Source organism: Crotalus tigris, unplaced genomic scaffold, assembly GCF_016545835.1.
Source record: "Crotalus tigris isolate CLP2741 ecotype Arizona unplaced genomic scaffold, ASM1654583v1 scf7180000017753.6788120, whole genome shotgun sequence".
Taxonomy (NCBI): domain Eukaryota; kingdom Metazoa; phylum Chordata; class Lepidosauria; order Squamata; family Viperidae; genus Crotalus; species Crotalus tigris.
Window position 1 is genome coordinate 4,947,064 of NW_024096615.1, and position 19,232 is coordinate 4,966,295.

At 40.6% G+C, this 19,232-nt stretch overlaps 1 long non-coding RNA gene across 1 annotated transcript; it reads right to left on the bottom strand.

Annotated features, from left to right (window-relative positions):
- Positions 1–11,572: 11,572 nt before the first annotated feature.
- On the bottom strand, positions 11,573–15,237 carry LOC120306772. Its single transcript, XR_005556383.1, has 3 exons — positions 15,104–15,237; positions 13,456–13,553; positions 11,573–11,794 (listed from the first exon to the last, which is right to left on the bottom strand). It is a non-coding gene; the product is annotated as an uncharacterized LOC120306772 (long non-coding RNA).
- Between the last annotated feature and the right edge of the window lie 3,995 nt (positions 15,238–19,232).

The window sequence follows — 19,232 nt, forward strand, 5'->3', positions numbered from 1 at the left end:
TCGGCGCCTGGCCTGGCCTTGGAGAGCCCAAAGCGCTCCCTTTAAAGAAATGAAAAATAAAATGAACAATAGGGCCGTTAGCCCAATGCCTGAGGGGGGGATCCCCATGGCTATCTCCCCAACAATGAAGGAGGCTCTTTGTAGCTCAGGGTTGTTGTTGTTGTTGTTGTTGTTGTTATTATTATTTTGGATCATCGCGCAGTCAGCCAGATGTTCAGACTGGATTTGGCATTTTGTCTACCTATCGAGTCCTTACCCAGGACCTGGGATAGGCAGATGTAGATGTTTGATGGTATTACAGGTATCGTCGCAGGATGGAAGCAGTTGTTTATTATTATTATTATTATTATTATTATTATTATTATTATTATTATTATTTTGGATCATCGTGCAGTCAGCCAGATGTTCAGACTGGATTTGGCATTTTGTCTACCTATCGAGTCCTTACCCAGGACCTGGGATAGGCAGATCTGGATGTTTGATGGTATCGTCGCAGGATGGAAGCAGTTCCTAATAAGGCCGCCTTTTGCAATTGACTAATAGCGAATTTGTCAATGCCGATCCGATGATGGTGTCCAAGTGGTGCTCCAGTTGTTTTGGGATTGCACCCAAGGCGCCTATGACTATTGGTACTACCCTTGCTTGCTTTTGCCACAGTCTTTCTATTTCTATTTGTAGGTCTTTGTATTTTGTTATCTTCTTCAGTTCTTTCTCTTCTATTCTGCTATCTCCAGGCACTGCCACGTCCACTATCCAGACTTTTTTGTCTTTCTTATCGACAATTGTTAAGTCTGGGGTGTTATGTTGCAGGTGCTTGTCTGTTTGAATTCTGAAGTCCCAGAGCAGTTTAATTTTATTATTTTCTATGACTTTCTCTATTTTATGATCCCACCAGTTTTTGCTTACAGGCAAATGATATTTTTTGCAGATCTTCCAATGCACCATTGTTGCTACTTTGTCATGCCGCTGCTTGTAGTCAGTCTGTGCAATCTTCTTGCAACAGCTTACCAAGTGTTGTTGTTGTTGCTGCTGTTGTTGTTGTTATTAACCCTGAGCTACAAAGAGCCTATAATAATAATAAAGTTGGAAGGGACCTTGGAGGTCATCTAGTCCAATCCCCTGCTCAGGCAGAAAACTCTATACCATTTTGAACAAATGGCTGTCCAGTCTCTTCTTAAAAGTCCTTGAAATGTGGGGTCCTTGGTGCTCTCGGAGCTGGCTTGTTTTCTGGCAGACGTTTCATGACCTAACTAGGTAACATTATCAGTGTTAGAAGGGAGTGGGAGGGAGGAGAGGAGGAGGAGGAGGACTGTGGGGTCCTTGGTGCTCTTGGAGCTGGCTTATTTTCTTGGCCCACGTTTCATTTACCCAAACTAACTAACATCACTAGCACTTACTCTTACCTAGTTTGGTTAACGAAACATCTGCAAGAAAACAAGCCAGCTCCGAGAGCACCAAGGACTCCTGATATCTCCTCAAGAAGCCCAGTTAGGTCATTAGACATATTGGTAAAGGGGGACATTATTTCCAGAGCCAACCTGAAAATAAGGAATTTCCTCAACATCTTGTTTACATCATGGTGGTTAATTTTGTTGTGAGTTGCACAGTGACTATAAAGATATTCCATGCCTGCCAACTACATTTAACACGCCCGTTCAATTTCCTTTATTGCATCACCTTCCATTGGATAAAGAATATTTTTCTTCTGGCTTTTTTTTTTATTAAAAGTTTTACAAAAATTACAAAATGAAACCTTAAGGGTCCATTCTTCTATAGTTGGCAAGGAATCTTTCTTCCAATATTGTCTTACCAATAGCCTTCTGTTATTAAATTCAACATCAAATTGGTTTCCTTAACATCAAAATCTACAATAATACCCAACAAAAATAGTTGAGGAGTAAACTTTATCTTTCTTTTAAAAATATTTTGAATGTTCCACCAAATTTTAATCCAAAAAGCTTTTATATTTCTACAAGTCCACCAAATATGAAAGTAAGTTGCATCCAAACAACCACATCTCCAACATTTGGGCTGCAAGTTAGGATACATACAAGACAACTTTTGGGGATCCAAATGCCACCTATAAAACATTTTATAAAAATTTTCTCTCAAATTTTGATCTTGAGTAAATTTTACATTTCTAACCCAAATTGTCTCCCATGTGTCCAATAGAATCGGCTCTTGAATATTTTGTGCCCATTTTACCATACAATCTTTAACTAATTCTATTTCAGAGTCCAATTCTATTAAAACATTATAAATTCTCTTTATGTATTTTTCTTCTGGCTTTTAAGCCCCACCGCTCCACACACACACACAGGGAAGCATGCCAGATCTGGGGTCTTTGGTTATTCGGGTTTTCTTCCGCGTAAAATTGGAAATGTCTTGGCGATGTTTCGATGAAGTCCCATTCGTCATCTTCAGGCTGGTGTTTTCGGCTTCATGCTTCTAGGAGCAATGATCACACATTGCTCCTAGAAGCACGAAACCGAAAACACCAGCCTGAAGATGACGAATGAGACTTCGTCGAAACGTCACCAAGACACTTCCAATTTTACGCAGGAGAAAACCCGAATAACCAAAGACCTACATACAAACACCCGCGAAAACCTCAGAATATATATATATATATATGTGTGTGTGTGTGTGAGTGTGTGTGTGTGTATTTTCGTATATATTACTTTTATCTAAGCCTTTTCAGCAATGTTCCAACCCCGCATAAGGAGTAATTCCTTCCTACATGGTGCCCACCCCGTCAGTTTGCAGGCTTCTTTAAAATCCTATGGAGAAAAACACCAGCCATAAAAAAAATACATGAATGAATGTGTTCTATGTATAGTTCCTTCGAACAGTAACTTCTCTATTTAAATCGTCTGACTTAAAACCACACCGTAAAGCAGCTTCTATTTATGAGCCCCCGCATTTCACCCAAAGCAACACTCGCTCTTTGTTATTAGCAAACAGCGATTACATAAACATTCATGGCCTTATTATGTGTCATTTTGCAATTGGAGTATATTTGCAAAGCAAGAGAGGAATTCGCTCTAGGGAAAGTCTGAAACACACCAGGCCATGAAATTTATTTATAGGATAAAGGTAATGGATCTAGCAAGTAAGGTGATCTCTCTTTTTTTTTAACATTACAATCCAATCCAATGGATTGATTTTTTTTTTAATATTTTATTTTTAACCAACAAAACAAAACAAAGCAAAACATAACACACATACACACACAGTATGTACTCATCCTCCTTTTTTAAACAGCGATTACATAACGGTAATCTTCTATTATTTACATTTCCCCCCTTATTCTTCTTTAGAATATTTGTCCTTATTGCCCCATTGTTTCTTATTTACATTTTTCTTCCTTCATACGCTACTTCTTACTAAGAATAATTCATATTATTATTATTATACATTATTATACACATATTTTCACTTTTGACCTTTCCATATTTATTCTCCTCTATTATTTCTAGTCTCCAACCAGTCATACCACTTGTTCCATGTTATATAGTGCTCTGTGTCTTCCTTTTCTTTTATCTCTTTTGTTCATTTGTCCATCTCAGCACAGTCCAGGATTTTTCTTATCACTTCTTCCTCTGATGGTATATTCTCATTTTTCGAGCACTGTGCATATGCTATTCTTGCCGCCGTTATTATATATAAAATTAAGTACCATATTTCTTTACTATATTTTCTGTTTAAAATACCCAACAAAAAGATCTCTGGTTTCCAGTCTACGGGTTGGTCTATTATTTCTTCGATCCATTTTCTTATTGTAGTCCAGTATTTTTTCGCAACTGGGCATGTCCACCATAAATGATAATATGTTCCATGGATTGATTTTATTTGTTACATTTCCGTAGCCTTTTAAACGCTGTGATTTTCAAATTCCTTTTTGGTTTATTAAATGTAGAGGCCATCCAACTTCACAAGAATCTGGGCTATTGACAGCAGCAAAAGAATAAACAAACAAACAAACAGAGGTTTTTCTATGCCTAGAAGAAGACAAAAACATTCCTAGATAACATTTAACTTTTTTAACAAGTTTTTTAAAATAGGCCGGGAGGCATAAAGGCAGGAGAGGCGCGCACAGACAGTTCCAGAAATAGACTCAGCATTAAGAACAGGGATTATCACATTTTTAAATAGAAGGTTTGCTTTTACAAATGCAGTTTTTTTTTCCTTCTCCTTCCTTACCCATCAGAGAAGAATAAGTGCAGCATTGATTCAAGCTGAGCTCCTGCTTTTCAGCGTTACTCAAATTAACCGCAGTGAAGAACAGTAAGTTCAATTGATATAATTGGCGGGGTTTCTTTTATTGTTGGTCCATTAAGCTCAATTTTCTTCTGTAGTTTCTAATGAACTGATGGGGTTTCCCCAAACACACACACACACTTAGCTAAAGATACTACAGTAATTTTCTCCAGAAATCAGACGTTCCCTGACCTGGCTGGCTTTTTTTTGCAAATCCTTAAAGAGCTGGTTTTGCCATGAAGCCTGAAGCTGTCTATGATGGCTTTTCCTGGTTGCATTTATTGAACATTAACTGATCAAAGAGGAAATGGGAAAGTTAATTGCATTTTTCTGCACCAAGTCAATGGATTCTGCCTGCTCTGATTTGTAATCTGCTTTCTTCTCAGTAAAGTATATTGGGGGAGGGGGGGGAAATGGACCAGGATGAGCAGGAAAGGGAAAAAGGATTATTTTCTTTCTCTCTGCTGCTGAAAGTAATTCAGTGAATTACAAAGGTGCTTTTTTTTTTCAGGAGGCAACTGGACTTTCTTTGTTTTTCTTTGAAGACGTTTTGCTCCTCATCCAAGAAGCTTCTTCAGCTCTGACCAAATGGTGGAAATGGAAGGATTTATACTCCTTGTAGACAGCTGGTCATTTGCCTTCTTTTTTTTTCCAACAAATTTTTATTTTTTAAACCAACAAAACAAGACAAAACAAAACATAACACACATACACACACAGTGTGTACTCCTTTTTTTTAATAGCAATTTCGTAACGGTAATCTTCTATTATTTACATTCCCCCCCCCCTTATTCTTCTTTAGATATATTTGTCCTTGTTGTCCCCGTTGTTTCTTGCTGGCATTTTTCTTCCTTCATACTATACTTCATACTAAAAATAATACATATTATTATTACTATACATTATTATACACACATTTTCCACTTTTGACATTTCCACATTTATTCTCCTCTATTATTTCTAGTCTCCAACCAGCTGTACCACTTGTTCCATATGAAATAGTACTCTGTGTCTTCCTTTTCTTTTATCTCTTTTGTTAATTTGTCCATCTCAGCACAGTCCAGGATTTTCCTTATCAGTTCTTCCTTCTTCTTTTAGAGAGTCGTTGAGGCTGCTTGGAAGTTTGTCCCAAAGATGCTTTTTTCAGGAGGCAACTGGACTTTCTTGTTTTTCTTTGAAGACGTTTCACTTCTCATCCAAGAAGCTTCTTCAGCTCTGACTGGATGGTGGGGAATGGAAGGATTTGTACTCCTTGCAGACAGATGGTCATTTGCCTTCTTTTAGAGAGTCGTTGAGGCCATTTAGAGGGTTATCTATGCACTCAAGGTCACCTGAGCAGGTGCAAATGGGCATGGAGCCTTCTTGGAACTGCCGAAAGGGTTTGTGTTGTAGACCCGAAAGGCCAACTGCCCCTTGAAAAAGCACGTTTGGGACAAACGGGATCTGGGTGACAGAATCTCCATGGACGTCTCAATTAAATAGCAACCTGTTTTAATTTCTGATGCAAATTAAACCCTGAACAAGTGTGTTTTCATGAAGGAACAGTCTTCTGCCTCAGAGGATTGAGATCATTGATAAGGCAAAGTGACCGGTCTTCCTAAAAAACAGTGAATTCAGTGTGCAGAGGATAACAAGTATGTGTCACCCTGACCCCACAATTACTGGAACCAGTTCAGAGGGAGAAAAAAAAACAAAAACAGCAACACCAACCAGGAAAGCGTTATCTCTCAAGCATCCGGTTTAGCAACCAAGGACGTGTCTTCAAGCCTTTACTACAGCTCCTGAAACTGGGTGTGACTTCCCCCAAAAGAGTGGAGGATTTATAGACATTCCAAGCTCCTGGTGCGTGAAAAAACTCTGGCTGAACCTGTACGGCTTTCATTTCTCAAATGTCTGGGTAGGAGGAACTGAAACCATGTGGTTCCTTGCCTGCTGTAATATTGCAGCAATATCCATTAGGACAATTTCGTTTTGGGAAGTTTCGGACATTCCAGGTTATTTAGCGAAGGTCTGAACCAGTGGTGGGATTCAGCCGGTTCGCATCAGTTTGGCAAAACCGGAAGCTAATTTTGTGTTGCCCAGGTCCAGAATATACTTCCGGAAGCGGCATCCACACAGAGAACTGGTTGTTCACCTATTTGAATCCCACCGTTGGAGGGAAGGAGGGAGGGAGGAAAAGGAAAAAAAGAAAGAAAAGAAAGAAAGAAAGAGGGAGGGAGGGAGGGAGGGAAGGAAGGAAGGAAGGAAGGGAAGGAAGGAAGGAGAGAAAGAAAAAAAGGAAGGAAGGAAGGAGGAAGGAAAGAAGGGAGGGGGGAGGGAAAGAAGTTGGAAGGTCATGGAAGGGAGGGAGGGGAAGGAAGAAAGGTCAAGGAAGGAAGGAGGGAGGGAGGTCAGAAGGTCATGGAAGGGAGGCAGGCAGTAGTGGGATTCAACTGGTTCGCACCACTTCAGCAGAACCGGTAGCTAATTTTGTGTTTCCCGGACCCAGAATGGACTTCTGGAAGCGGCATCCACACAGAGAACCGGTTGTTCACCTATTTGAATCCCAGCACTGGTCTGAATGCAGCGTTCTTTCCAAGCTGCTTTGAAATCTAAGGTGGAGCTCACTTCTAAAAGTTCAAGGAAGCAACTGAGCCTTATTAGAGGTAGAACTTGATTTAACGATTATTTATTTAATGGTGGTTCAGAGTTACGACAGTGCTGAAAAAAGTGACTTATGACCTTCATACCATGGTCACATAATTGCTCCATGATCACATAATTGTAATCTGAGCACTTGGCAAGCAGCTTAAGTTTACAGTTGCAGCATCCTGCAGTAGCCTGAGCAAGCTTCCAACCCTGCTTCTGGCACTTGAAGTGTTAATACCACTTTACAAGGTCTTGGTAAGGCCACACTTGGAATACTGCATCCAGTTTTGGTCACCACGATGTAAAAAAGATGTTGAGACTCTAGAAAGAGTACCGAGAAGAGGAACAAAGATGATCAGGGGACTGGAAGCTAAAACATATAAGGAACCGTTGCTGGAATTGGGTGTGTCTAATTTAATGAAGAGAAGGACGAGGGGGGACATGATAGCAGTATTCCAATATCTCAGAGGCTGCCCCAAAGAAGAGGGGGTCAAGCTATTCTCCAAAACACCTGAAGGCAGGACAAGAAGCAACAGATAGAAACTAATCAAAGAGAGAAGCAACCTAGAATTAAGGAGAAACTTCCTGACAGTTAGAACAATTAACCAGTGGAACAACCTGCCTCCAGAAGTTGTGAATGCTCAAACACTAGACATTTTAAAGAAGAGATAGGACAACCATTTGACTGAAATGTATGGGTTTCCTACCTGAGCAGGGGGTTGGACTAGGTGACCTCCAAGGTGTCTTCCACCTCTGTTATTCTATTCTATTCTATTCTATTCTATTCTATTCTATTCTATTCTATTCTATTCTATTCTATTCTATTCAGTGTGACTTTCATGATGACTCTGGAGCTATCTTGAATTCCTGAACTTAATAGCTAAGAACTGACAATACCTGCAGTCTTCAGACTTTCCTTCCATCTTTTTTATATTGTACATAAAACTTTGCCCAGATGTCTAGACTGATGCATCGTGACAGCAGCCAATGTTCAGTTATAGTTTCTTCTTGCCATCATCTAAATTGAAGTAGGAGGCAAAGAACGTGTGAACGCATACTTAGCCGAGAAAGGGGTGGATGAGGGTGAACAAGTTGCAACTTCATTCAGATCCATCGTAACTTGGTTTCTTCGGAGAGCTTAACTTGCTGCTGAAGTGGTTGGACAATATCTGAAGAGTTGGGTCTTCCATCTGGGGAATCTGTTCAAACCTGCCTTATTTGGGATGACCAAGTATTGTCAAAAGCCAGGATTGAAGTTTGTCAGCTTTGATGTAGTCCCAGGCTAAGACTCTCTTTTGAGAAAGCAGGAATAATCTTGGCCGGGCACGTCCTGAATTTATTTTAGATAATTACTGCAAAAACCTTCTCTTTATAGAGCAGTCTTTCAAGATACCTGCAAATTTCAGCTGGATCAACACTCTGGTGAGAATCAGACCTTGAGAACTAGTCAGTTTCTGAGCATTGTTCAAAGCACTGGAGTTGACCCATGTCCCAAATGGTTTCTCTGCACCTGTAAGAACCGGAACTTCAATGTTAGTTTTGGAGGCCTGGTTTCTGAGTCACTAATAGGGCGGATCAGATCCGCAGATACAAAAGACATTCTTGAGCTATGAACATACCCCTCATATTTGTCTGTATGCTTTTTTCCATTTCTTAGATCAAAGCTAATAGACTTTCTTCTATTCCGCAAGGCTTTTCAGAATAATCTTGGGATTTTCTGGAAGCTAACTTCCAAGTACTAACCCGGTCCAATCTTGCTTATTTTTTTTTTTTTCAAAATTGGCTACCTGTGACACCTGCTTTTGAAATCTTACATCCTGGGCACCACAGTTACAAAAGGACAGTGACAATTTGAGGTATGTTCAGGGGACAATTACTAAGGAGATCTGGAAGCAAGATTAAAGAAGACTTGATAAAAGCATCTAAGGAAGAAATGACAAAGAGGAGATATGATAGCAGTTTCCAAGCATCTGATAGGTTGTCACGGAGTAGATGGTGTGGATTTCTTGGATACTGGCAGGACCAAAGCCAATGGGTTAAATTTGTAAGGATGCGGGTTCTGCCTAGACCAGGGGTAGGCAATCTTGGCTCTTTTATGACTCGTGGACTTCAACTCCCAGAATTCCTGAGCCAGCCATACTGAGGGGAAAGGGAGAGGTTTCCAAGCTGAGCCAGGCTGGCCCAGGAATTCTGGGAGTTGAAGTCCACAAGTCATGAAGGGGCCATAGTTCCCCCATGCTGGCTCAGGAATTCTGGGAGTTGAAGTCCACGAGTCATAAAGCAGCCTAGTCAGGGGTAGGCAACCTTGGCTCTTTTATGACACATGGACTTCAACTCCCAGAATTCCTGAGCCAGCCATACTGAGGGGAAAGGGAGAGGTTTCCAAGCTGAGCCATGCTGGCAGAAGGAATTCTGGGAATTGAAGTCCATGAGTCATAAAAGAGCCAAGGTTGCCTACCCCTGGCCTAGACTCTGAAGAGCTTCCTAAATGTATTAGTTTTCAACCAGTAGGAAAGGCCGCCTCAAGTGTCAAGCTCAAGAAATCAGGAAGCCAGGCAGTTCAAATGAATATATAGGGTTATTGTATGCTAAAGCTAGAGTGGTGTGTTAGCCTAGTGGTGAAGACATTCGCCTCCCATTCAGAAGGTTGAAAGTTCAATCCTAGGTAGCTGTGAACTCTGCGTAGGCATCAGGAAGGGCATCCAGTTGATAAACGCTCAGCTCCATCCAGTTGCCCAGACTTTACCCTGAAATAAGAGATTACAGGGTCATAAAAAGGGAGTTTCTGAACTACTGACAGTCAAAGCAAATTGATGGTAGATAAAAGTCAATGGAATTCAAGGTGGGCTGCACTTAGATCTCTTATAGGCCCGAGACTGATAACACACTTGATTCGTTCTTCAGACTCAGCCTGGTCATCTCCTACATCCAGAGAGCTGAATCTCCACCTCACCTTACATCTACAACTCAGCTTCCACAGCTTTGTGTCCTCCAGATGTCTTGGATTCCAGCTCATAAATCGCCGCATAAAAAATTGCAAACAAGGAGAAATTCTTTGGTCAGGAGTAGCCAAAGATCCTAAGTCAAAGCAGAACAAAATAGGAGGAAATGCAATATAACTCGAACGAAACTGACTTACACAGACTTGTGCTGCCCTCCTATGGTAGCTCACTGGTGGTCCATCATAAACAATGCATTGCAAACTCTAGCTGACCAGATGATGTGGGCTGAAGAGAGATACCCAGACTCGCTCCTCGTTGTGTTAGGAGATTTCAACAGGGCTAACTTAAGCCAAGAGTTACCAAGATACTTTCAGCATGTCAACTGCCTTACTAGTGGCAAAGACACTTTAGACCACTGCTACACAACATTAAAAGATGCTTATCGGTTTTTAACCATGAGCAGCTGTGACACACTCTGATCATTGTGTGATTTACCTTGTAGCTGTTTATAGACAAAGGCTGAAAACCACAAAACCAACCATTAAATCAGTGACGTCTTGGATTGAGGAGGCAAAGTTAAAGTTGCAGGCTTGCCTTGATAGCACAGACTGGAACGTTTCCAAAGATACCTCTGGAGACCTGGATGAACTCACAGACACTGTAACATCGTATGTTAGTTTTTGTGAAGAGCTAGGTGTGCTGAACCCGAAATCTGTGAATACACAGTAACAACAAGCCTTGGTTCATGGCTAAATTCAAGCAGCTATGTCATGCCAAAGAGGAAGCCTACAAGAAAGGCTTAACAACTGTCCTCTTGGCAACAGGAATGTTGGGATCCCAAGGCGAGGACTACCTACGAGGGCAATTCAGAAATAAACCTCCATTTGGTTATCAATGACAGACACTCACAGATACAGAACTTTTATTATACACACTAGAAAACTACAACATTACGTTACTTTTTGACATAATTGCCATCCCGTGTGCTCTCTCCACTTCTTTTCTCTCTATATATACCAGTGTTTCCCAAATTTGACAATTTTAAGGCATGTGGACTTCAACTCCCAGAATTCCACAGCCAGAAATGCTGGCTGTGGAATTCTGGGAGTTGAAGTCCACATGCCTTAAAATTGTCAAGTTTGGGAAACACTGATATATACCAACGACTGCATCTTAAAGGATCTCTCTGTCAAAGTGCTGAAGTTTGCAGATGGTACAACAGTGATTAGCCTCATTTGAGACAATGATGAAGCTGCATGCAGACAGGAGATTAAACAACTAGCCTTGTGGTGCAGCCAGAACAATCTTGAACTAAACACAATCAAAACTGTAGAAAGGATAGTAAATTTTTAGGAGAAACACTCTTATTCTCCCATTCTATTGTCTTACAATACTTGACAACACAGTATCAACAGTAGAGACCTTCAAATTTCTAGGCTCTATAACAGGGATGTCAAACTGCTGTCCCGTGAGCTGGACGCGTCATCCAGAAGCCACCCCATTGCCGGCAATGGCAAAACCCTCCCGATACGTTGTGCGATGTCACATGACGTTGCAAGTTTGACATGTCTGTTCTATAATATCTCAAAATTGACACCTAACATCAAAAATATCATGAAAAAAGCACAACAAAGAATGTTCTGTGCCAACTCAGAAAGCTCAAGGAACAATGGAAACTGATCAAGGAGAGATTCAACCTAGAAATAAGGAGAATTTTTTCTGACAGTGAGAACAATCAACCAGCGGAATGGAAGTTGTGTCCAGAAGTTGTGGATGCTTCATCACTAGAGGCTTAGATCTCTTATAGGCCCGAGACTGATAACACACTTGATTCCTTCTTCAGACTCAGCCTGGTCATCTACCACATCCAGAGAGCTGAATCTCCACCTCACCTTACATCTACAACATCAGCTTCCACAGCTTTGTGTCCTCCAGATGTCTTGGATTCCAGCTCTCATAAATCGCTGCATAAAAAATTGCAAACAAGGAGAAATTCTTTGGTCAGGAGTAGCCAAAGATCCTAAGTCAAAGCAGGACAAAATAGGAGGAAATGCAATATAACCCGAACGAAACTGATTTACACAGACTTGTGCTGCCCTCCTATGGTAGCTCACTGGTGGTCCATCATAAACAATGCATTGCAAACTCTAGCTGACCAGATGATGTGGGAAGAGGGTCTCCTTCTTGAGCAGGGGGTGGGACTAGAAGACCTCCAAGGTCCCTTCCAAGTCTGTTATTCTAAGTTGGAGTTTGAACAGTTCACCAACAGAGGGAGCCTTTTCTTCATGCACTAGTAAATTATTACCGGTATTTTTCCCTTAAAATGGAGAAATCTTTCATCTGGTGTGATTAATTGCAGCCCGGCTATGACAAGAATGGCTTAAAGTGTTTGAGATGGAGGGAGGGTGGAAAAGGTTAGCGTGCATGATTCTCTCAAGATAGCAGAGGCCATTCAGATATTTTGAAATAAAGTAAGCTGAGCAGTTCTTGAATGAATTTGGTGTGCTTCAAAATGAACGCAACCTCCAGGGACTGGCAGACAAACAAGATCAGCTTTCCACCGCTCTGTGTCTTCCAGATGCCTTGGATCCCAACTCTCATCAATCCCCAGCATGAAAAATTGCAAACAAGAAGAATTTCTTTTATTTTATCTCTTATTCTGGCACAGAATGTTCATCCTTCATCTTCTCCAATGGCAAATGTGGTCTGAGCTATACGCAATATTTCCTTTTAGTTTAAAATGTAATCACGGAGAGCGTTTAGTGGGGAATTGAACTGCCAATGTACTTCTGTCCAACCTTTTGTAAATGGGAAATGGGAAAGTAAAAAAAAACAAAAAAAAAACAACAACCACCAGAGAACTTTCTTGCATTTCTAGATGTTGTGGGTTTTTTGTTTTGGGTTGTTGAAGGAAAAGTCTTCATCATGGTTCAGTCCAAGCTGGGAATAAACAACATGGTGACTGCTTTAGAAAGAAGGTTGCATTTTATTGAAGAGGAGAGCCAGACAGAAAGATGGCTCTGGAAGAAAAGAGTGAGAGCACATGTAGGGAGTGGGTTTTTATACCCTCTGGGGCTCTTGAGGTTGTTTCCTGTTCCTGTTTGAGGCTTTGTATTTCCTGTGTCATGTATTTTGACCTGTGTCCCTTTGGCATCTGTGGGTTAATCCTATTTTGTCCTGTCTTAGAGTTTGCACGGGGTATGTAGATTTTAAGTGTCTTTGTCTTCTTAATTTTCTAGTTGGGGGGCCTCCAACCTTCCTGGATTATTTACACCTGCGTTTCCACAGAGCTGGTTTCTGCTTGGGGGAGGGAGACTTGGGGCTATTAAGAAAACTGGGCATGCTTTTCTGCCTCTTTAAGAATCCTTTGAGGAAATATATTTTTCTGCTCTTTTAATATTTCCTTCTCTGGGGGGCTGACATCCCACAGGGGTTGAATTTAACCGACAGCATCTCTAATAGAGAACAGAACATTGGTTCTGGAAATCCTGAGCAGTTAGATATCAAAGTAAGCACCAAGACTTCTCCTTTAAGTAAAACATAAATTCTCTTCTCTTGCTGTAGTTAAAAATCACTGAGATCAAAACAAAGTAAGAGAGTTAAAACCCATAAATATTCATCATACCTCTTCATATCTTTCTATCCTGGCCTCCGGCAAATTTACACACCACTCCACACATTCCCTGAAGTTTCTATTTAGGCAAAGGAAGAAAATAGTTGTTCCTGTAGGAAATAGAAGAATATTCAAGAATATCAGCGTTCCAATAAGGGAAATCAGAACAAAGAGGGAAAAAAAAGAATGAGGTTGTCCCTTGTTCGCTTGCACAAACAAAGCTATTTGTTGTATCACCAACACTTTTGAGGCTAGGAAAGAATTTAAATAGACTATCTTTGAGTTGAACAAGAAGGCTGGATGGTTTCCAAAGTCCCGAGTCTTAGCTATTAAGCAATCTGCAAAGCCTTAGTGTTATATTTGCGTGCATCACATGGGCTCCTGGTGGAATTGGCATCCATCTGTTTAAAACTTAGTATTCTAAAAACCAGAATCAGAACAGAGCTGGAAGGGACCTGGGTGGTCTTCTAATCCAGCCCCCTGCTCAAGCAGGAGATCCTATACCATTCCAAAAAAAATGCCTGTCCAATTATTTCTTAAAAGTCTCCAAGGATGGAGCACCCATACCTTCTGGAGGCAAGCCATTCCATTGGTTAATTGTTCTCATGGTTAGGAAATTTCTACATAGAGGACACTGCTATGCTTTAGATACTGGGATTTATCCTACAGTTATCTTCATTTCTTTGTATTTTCCATACATTGTATTGAATGTGTGTTTCTGACTCTGCTGAAAATAAGATCAGGTTCAGTTCCAAGCTGGGAGTAAAACACTGGAAATAAAATGGAGGCTAAGATGCAGGAAATAAAATGGAGGCTGCTTAGGAAAGAAGTTTTTTTATTATTATTATTGATGAGCAGAACCAGCAACAGCATGCAGTTCTGGCCCAGCTGGCAAAATGAAGTTGAGAGCAGGTGGATTTTTATACCTTCTGATTGAGATGCGCCAGGGGGTTGTGCAATGTAGTGGGCTTCTGTGTCTTTCGCTATTCTAATGAGGGCGGGGAAATCCTATTATGTCCTAAAGGTCATGTCCCGTCCTTAGAATTTGGGTGGGGGAATGTAAATTCTTAATCCCATCAGCTGTGGGAGGCTGAAGGCATTTTGTTTATGAACAGATTGTGCCCAGTCTTTCTTAATAGGTGCAAAATATCCAATTCTAAAGACTTGAGGTTCTGCTTGAGGCTAGTCAGAAACACTGGGGTTGCTTTCTGCCTTTGTTAAGAGATTTTTCCTCCATTTTTCCTTTGGGGAAATATAATATTCTGCCCAGTAGTGGGATTTAAATATGTGAACAGCTGGTTTTTCCGTGTGTGGATGCTGCTTCCGGAAGTCCATTCTGGGCCTGGGCAACAAAAAATTAGCTACCGGTTCTGCAGAAGTGATGCGAACTGGCTGAATGCCACCACTGATTCTACCTCTTTTTAATATTAAGAATAAAGAATATTATAATCTAGGGAGGGGGGCCTTCTTACAAAGCCAAGCGTGCTACCCATGCTGAGTGGGTTGGAGCCTTTGCTGAATTGCAGATGGTTCCCAACCAAGGTCTCCTTAGTCATTGTTGGACAGACTGTTCTGGAATAACACAGATACGATCTTTAGTTACTTGAAGCAGGGTGTAGCTAAAGGTTAGTTTTTCTTTTCTGTGAAAGTGGACACATACCTGGCAAGTCTCTTGAGTGCCTTCCCGCCTTCCCAGCAGTTCCAAGCCAGGACTGGGTGTACGTGTATCCTCATTTTAATCTGTGGGCACTGGAAAAGTACGATAGGGACTCAAGTACAGCCCTTTAATCCAGAGCAATACATTATGTGAGTTGGCCAAGCCTTTTATGAAGTGTGACTCCACTGGACAGTGTCTGTTAATAAAATCCTTGCAAAGATAACTGAAACCAGCTGAGCAGCCCCTTGGTTAGGAGAGAAATATTGCAATTCTGAAGAAAAGCTACAGAGGGAGCATTTAGGAATTTAGTGGGGGAGGGAAAATAAAGCAGGAAATATTTGGCAGTCTAACGTCAACCATAAAGTAGAACAAAAGTCTTCACTGAAGCACACATGGTTATATTTTCTGCATTACAAAACCTGGAGTGAGTTTTGATTTCCTTCAGAGGATCCCAGATTTATTTTCTGCAGACTTGATACAAGAAACAATGGGTGGAAACTAATGGAGGAGAGAAGCAACCTGGAATTAAGGAGAAACTTCCTAACAGTGAGGACAATCAACCAGTGGAATGGCTGGTCTCCAGAAGATGTAGGTGATCCATCACTGGAGGCTTTTAAGAAGAGTCTAGACAGCCACTTGTCTGAAATGGTCTAGGGTCTCCTGCTTGAGCAGGAGGTCAGACTAGAAGATCTCCAAGGTCCTTTTGAGCTCTATTCTGATTGATTGATTGATTGATTGATTGATTGATTTTACGCCCAGTGTTTCCTTGGGTCCTTCTTTTCTTCTTGTATCTCTGCTTCTTCATGTATTTCACTAAACAAACCATTGTAAGTTGGGGGCTATCTGTATTTACTCAACAGACACAGAAGAACGTGAGATGTTTAAGGTCGCACAGAAGCAGCATCGGCTTTCCTTGAAGTCATGTACATCACCCATTCTGCTGAGCCACTCCCCTGCGGAGATAGATGCTATTGTCCTTAATTGTCCAGAATTTCAAGACAATTAAAGCAGAGAAGCCTGGTGGCCATCAAACAGCCCAGTGTTTATGGCCTGCCCTGTAATTCATTGTGTCTTGCAGTAGGGTGACACAAGATATATTGGAAATTTGGAAGAGACAAGGCAGTCCTTCACTCTGGGAGGAAAAATGTGCTTTTCATGGTTTCATTGTACCCGGGACAGATCGGTTACTGAAATATTTCAAATTGCACTAAGGGGGGTCTAATGAAGAGAAAACAGTGTCAGGCACAGGAGTGGGAGCTAAAATTGAAGGAAGCTGCTGGTATCCAGAAAAAAATAGGACATGGAAGATGATTTTTGCAAATAACATTGCCCTCTCTTTCTCTTTGCCTGCCTCCTTGCCTGCCTCCCTCCTTCTCTCCCTAGCGAAATACTTAATATAGCTTAGGTGTTCTATTGATTAAAAACAATTATTGTGACAGAATGCATAGAGCACGCCATTATTTTGCCCTTCTTAATTCATTGGGTTGTGGTCACTTCTGAGCACAAATGTGGAGGGTTGTGCAAAAGAAGAGAAGGGAATTTTCACAATAGCTTTGCAAAGAGTTGAAGGCCATACATCTGAAAGTTGTCCAGATTGGAAAATCCTGTGGTATGTGTGTGTGTGTGTGTATGAAAGAGAGAGAGAGAGAGAGAGAGAGAGAGAGAGAGAGAGAGAGAGAGAGAAATTAGTAGATCTAATTTATTATTATAATTATTAGATCTAGATCTTATAACTAGGTAGATAAGTGGATGGATGGATGGATGGATGGATAGATAGATAGATAGATAGATAGATAGATAGATAGATAGATAGTGTGGATGAATTGATAAATGGATAGATGGATAGATAAATGATAGATGGATAGATGATAGATAGATAGATAGATAGATAGATAGATAGATAGATGATATAGGAAGAGAGTGTGGATGAATAGATAGATAGATAGATAGATAGATAGATAGATAGATAGATAGATAGATATAGATGGATGGATGGATGGATGGATGGATGGATGGATGGATGGATAGTGATATAGGAAGAGAGAGTGGATGAATAGATAGATAGATAGATAGATAGATAGATAGATAGATAGATAGATAGATAGATAGATAGATAGATAGATAGATAGATTAGACATGCAGCCAGGCAATAGACAGAGTTGCTGCCATCCTTACTCAATTCCTGAGGTCCAGAGCCTTGCTGCTCTTTAATCAGAAAAAGGGGCCGTTTCCTGCTTTGCAGGAAGACAACATAGGCAGTCTCAAGCGCAAATTCCAGTTGTCAGGAAGAGGCCTGTATATATTGGAGAGCAAAACCGAGGACGGGAAGACGTATGGCCCCTGGCAAAGACTGAGTAAGCAAACAAAGCCCTTTGCTTCCCACTCTGAAAGAGGAAGGGAATCACCCCTGCTGGGAGGGGGTTGATAGAGGATCTGGAGGGGCCTCTCCGGGCTGGATCTATTCTTAGTCCTGCTTCGATTACACCCACTTGCATCCGTGTGATCTATTTTAGTAAGTGCAAGTAAACAGATTGAAGCAGGCCTGTTGTAAGCCTTCTCTTGAGCAAGGCAAGATGGCAGGTCTGTGTTGGGTCTGGTTTTTAAATATACGAGGGCAATTCAGAAATCAACCTCCATTTGGTTATCCGTGACAGACACTTGCCGATCCGGAACTTTTATTATACGGGTTAGAAAATGACAATATTACATGACTTTTTGACCTCATCGCCATTCAAATTGAGGCCCTTGTCATAAATGTCTTACAAGATTTGAAATTCCTTAGTAGTTGTCGCTTGGCACCAGATCTGGACTATGGTGTGTGTGTGTGTCTGTGTGTGATCAAAAACATGCCAACAGAATTGCTTCAAAAGTTCTTGAGGGCGTCTAGCAGTGTGCGGGCAAGCATTGTATCATGAACCAACATCACACTGGAAGTGGTGCCATAGAAATTCCTGCCAAATGTGAAGGTGCCAAAGGAGGACGGTTAGTGGAGCTCATGGAGCCTGGTTTGACCATCCATTCAGATGTCTGCTGTGAAACGTTAGGAAAACTCAGATGAGCCATCCATCACAAGCGTCGGGCTGACTGACTTCTGGTGTGGTGTTGGTTCGTGACAATGCTCGTCCACACACCGCTAGACACACCCAAGAACTTTTGAAGCTGTTCCGTTAGGATGTTTTTTATTACACCCATCCCCTACAGCCTGATTTGGCGCCGAGCAATGACTACTAAGGAATTTCAAATCTTGTAAGACATTATGACAAAGGCCTCAATCTTTTTTAAAAAATAGATTTTATTGATTTTTTTGTAACATAATCATCATTAATATTTGGTAAACTGCATGTTGTCTGGGTTTATATTTACAAACAATCAAGAAAAATTAATTTCTACAATTCCCTACTCTGCATAACAGCTTTTCTTGATTTTTTTCTCTTCTTCCAATCATATTCTCTTTTATCAACCTTAAGTTAGTACATTTCTTAGTCGTTTTTAGTAGATAACAATTGAATGTAGACATTTTTCTAGCATTTCTACAAGTAATAACCACATGAATATGTCTCCTTTTCTAATTAATCATCTTAATCACCTTGTCATAGATCCTGTTTTTAAAGTTCTCATTTAAATTGGTTTTCCCTGCAGTGTTCAAAAGACATTTTTCCCTGTTAAGGTTTTCTTAGAGTTAATTACACTTAAGTATTTAAGTCTTTTTCCTCATACAAGCCATCCCAATGCTTTTACGTTTCTCATATCTTAAAATAAAAACAAAAAAAAGCAAAACAAAAAAAGTCTTGAATAAATCTTATGTGTGCAACTTAAGAGATTGTCCTGAATCTTTTTTTTTTTTCATTGACAGTCGATCTAGCTAGCTAGTCTCTTTAAAACTGCTTCGAGGTTAGGATCCACTTCCTAATAGATGTTCTCATTTGTTAGCTAACGCATCACTAAAAAAAATATAGACCTATCTAGTTATTATACCGAGACTCATTTTGATCCCGTCTTCCAATTAAAGATAAATTTCAAGACAATTCGTCAACCAGGAAAAAAGAAAGAAAGAATCACAACAGAAACCTGTTTTAAAGTTTATTGCTGTTTTAATGAATCACTTTGTTTAGCTGGGGGCTGGTAGTGGTGG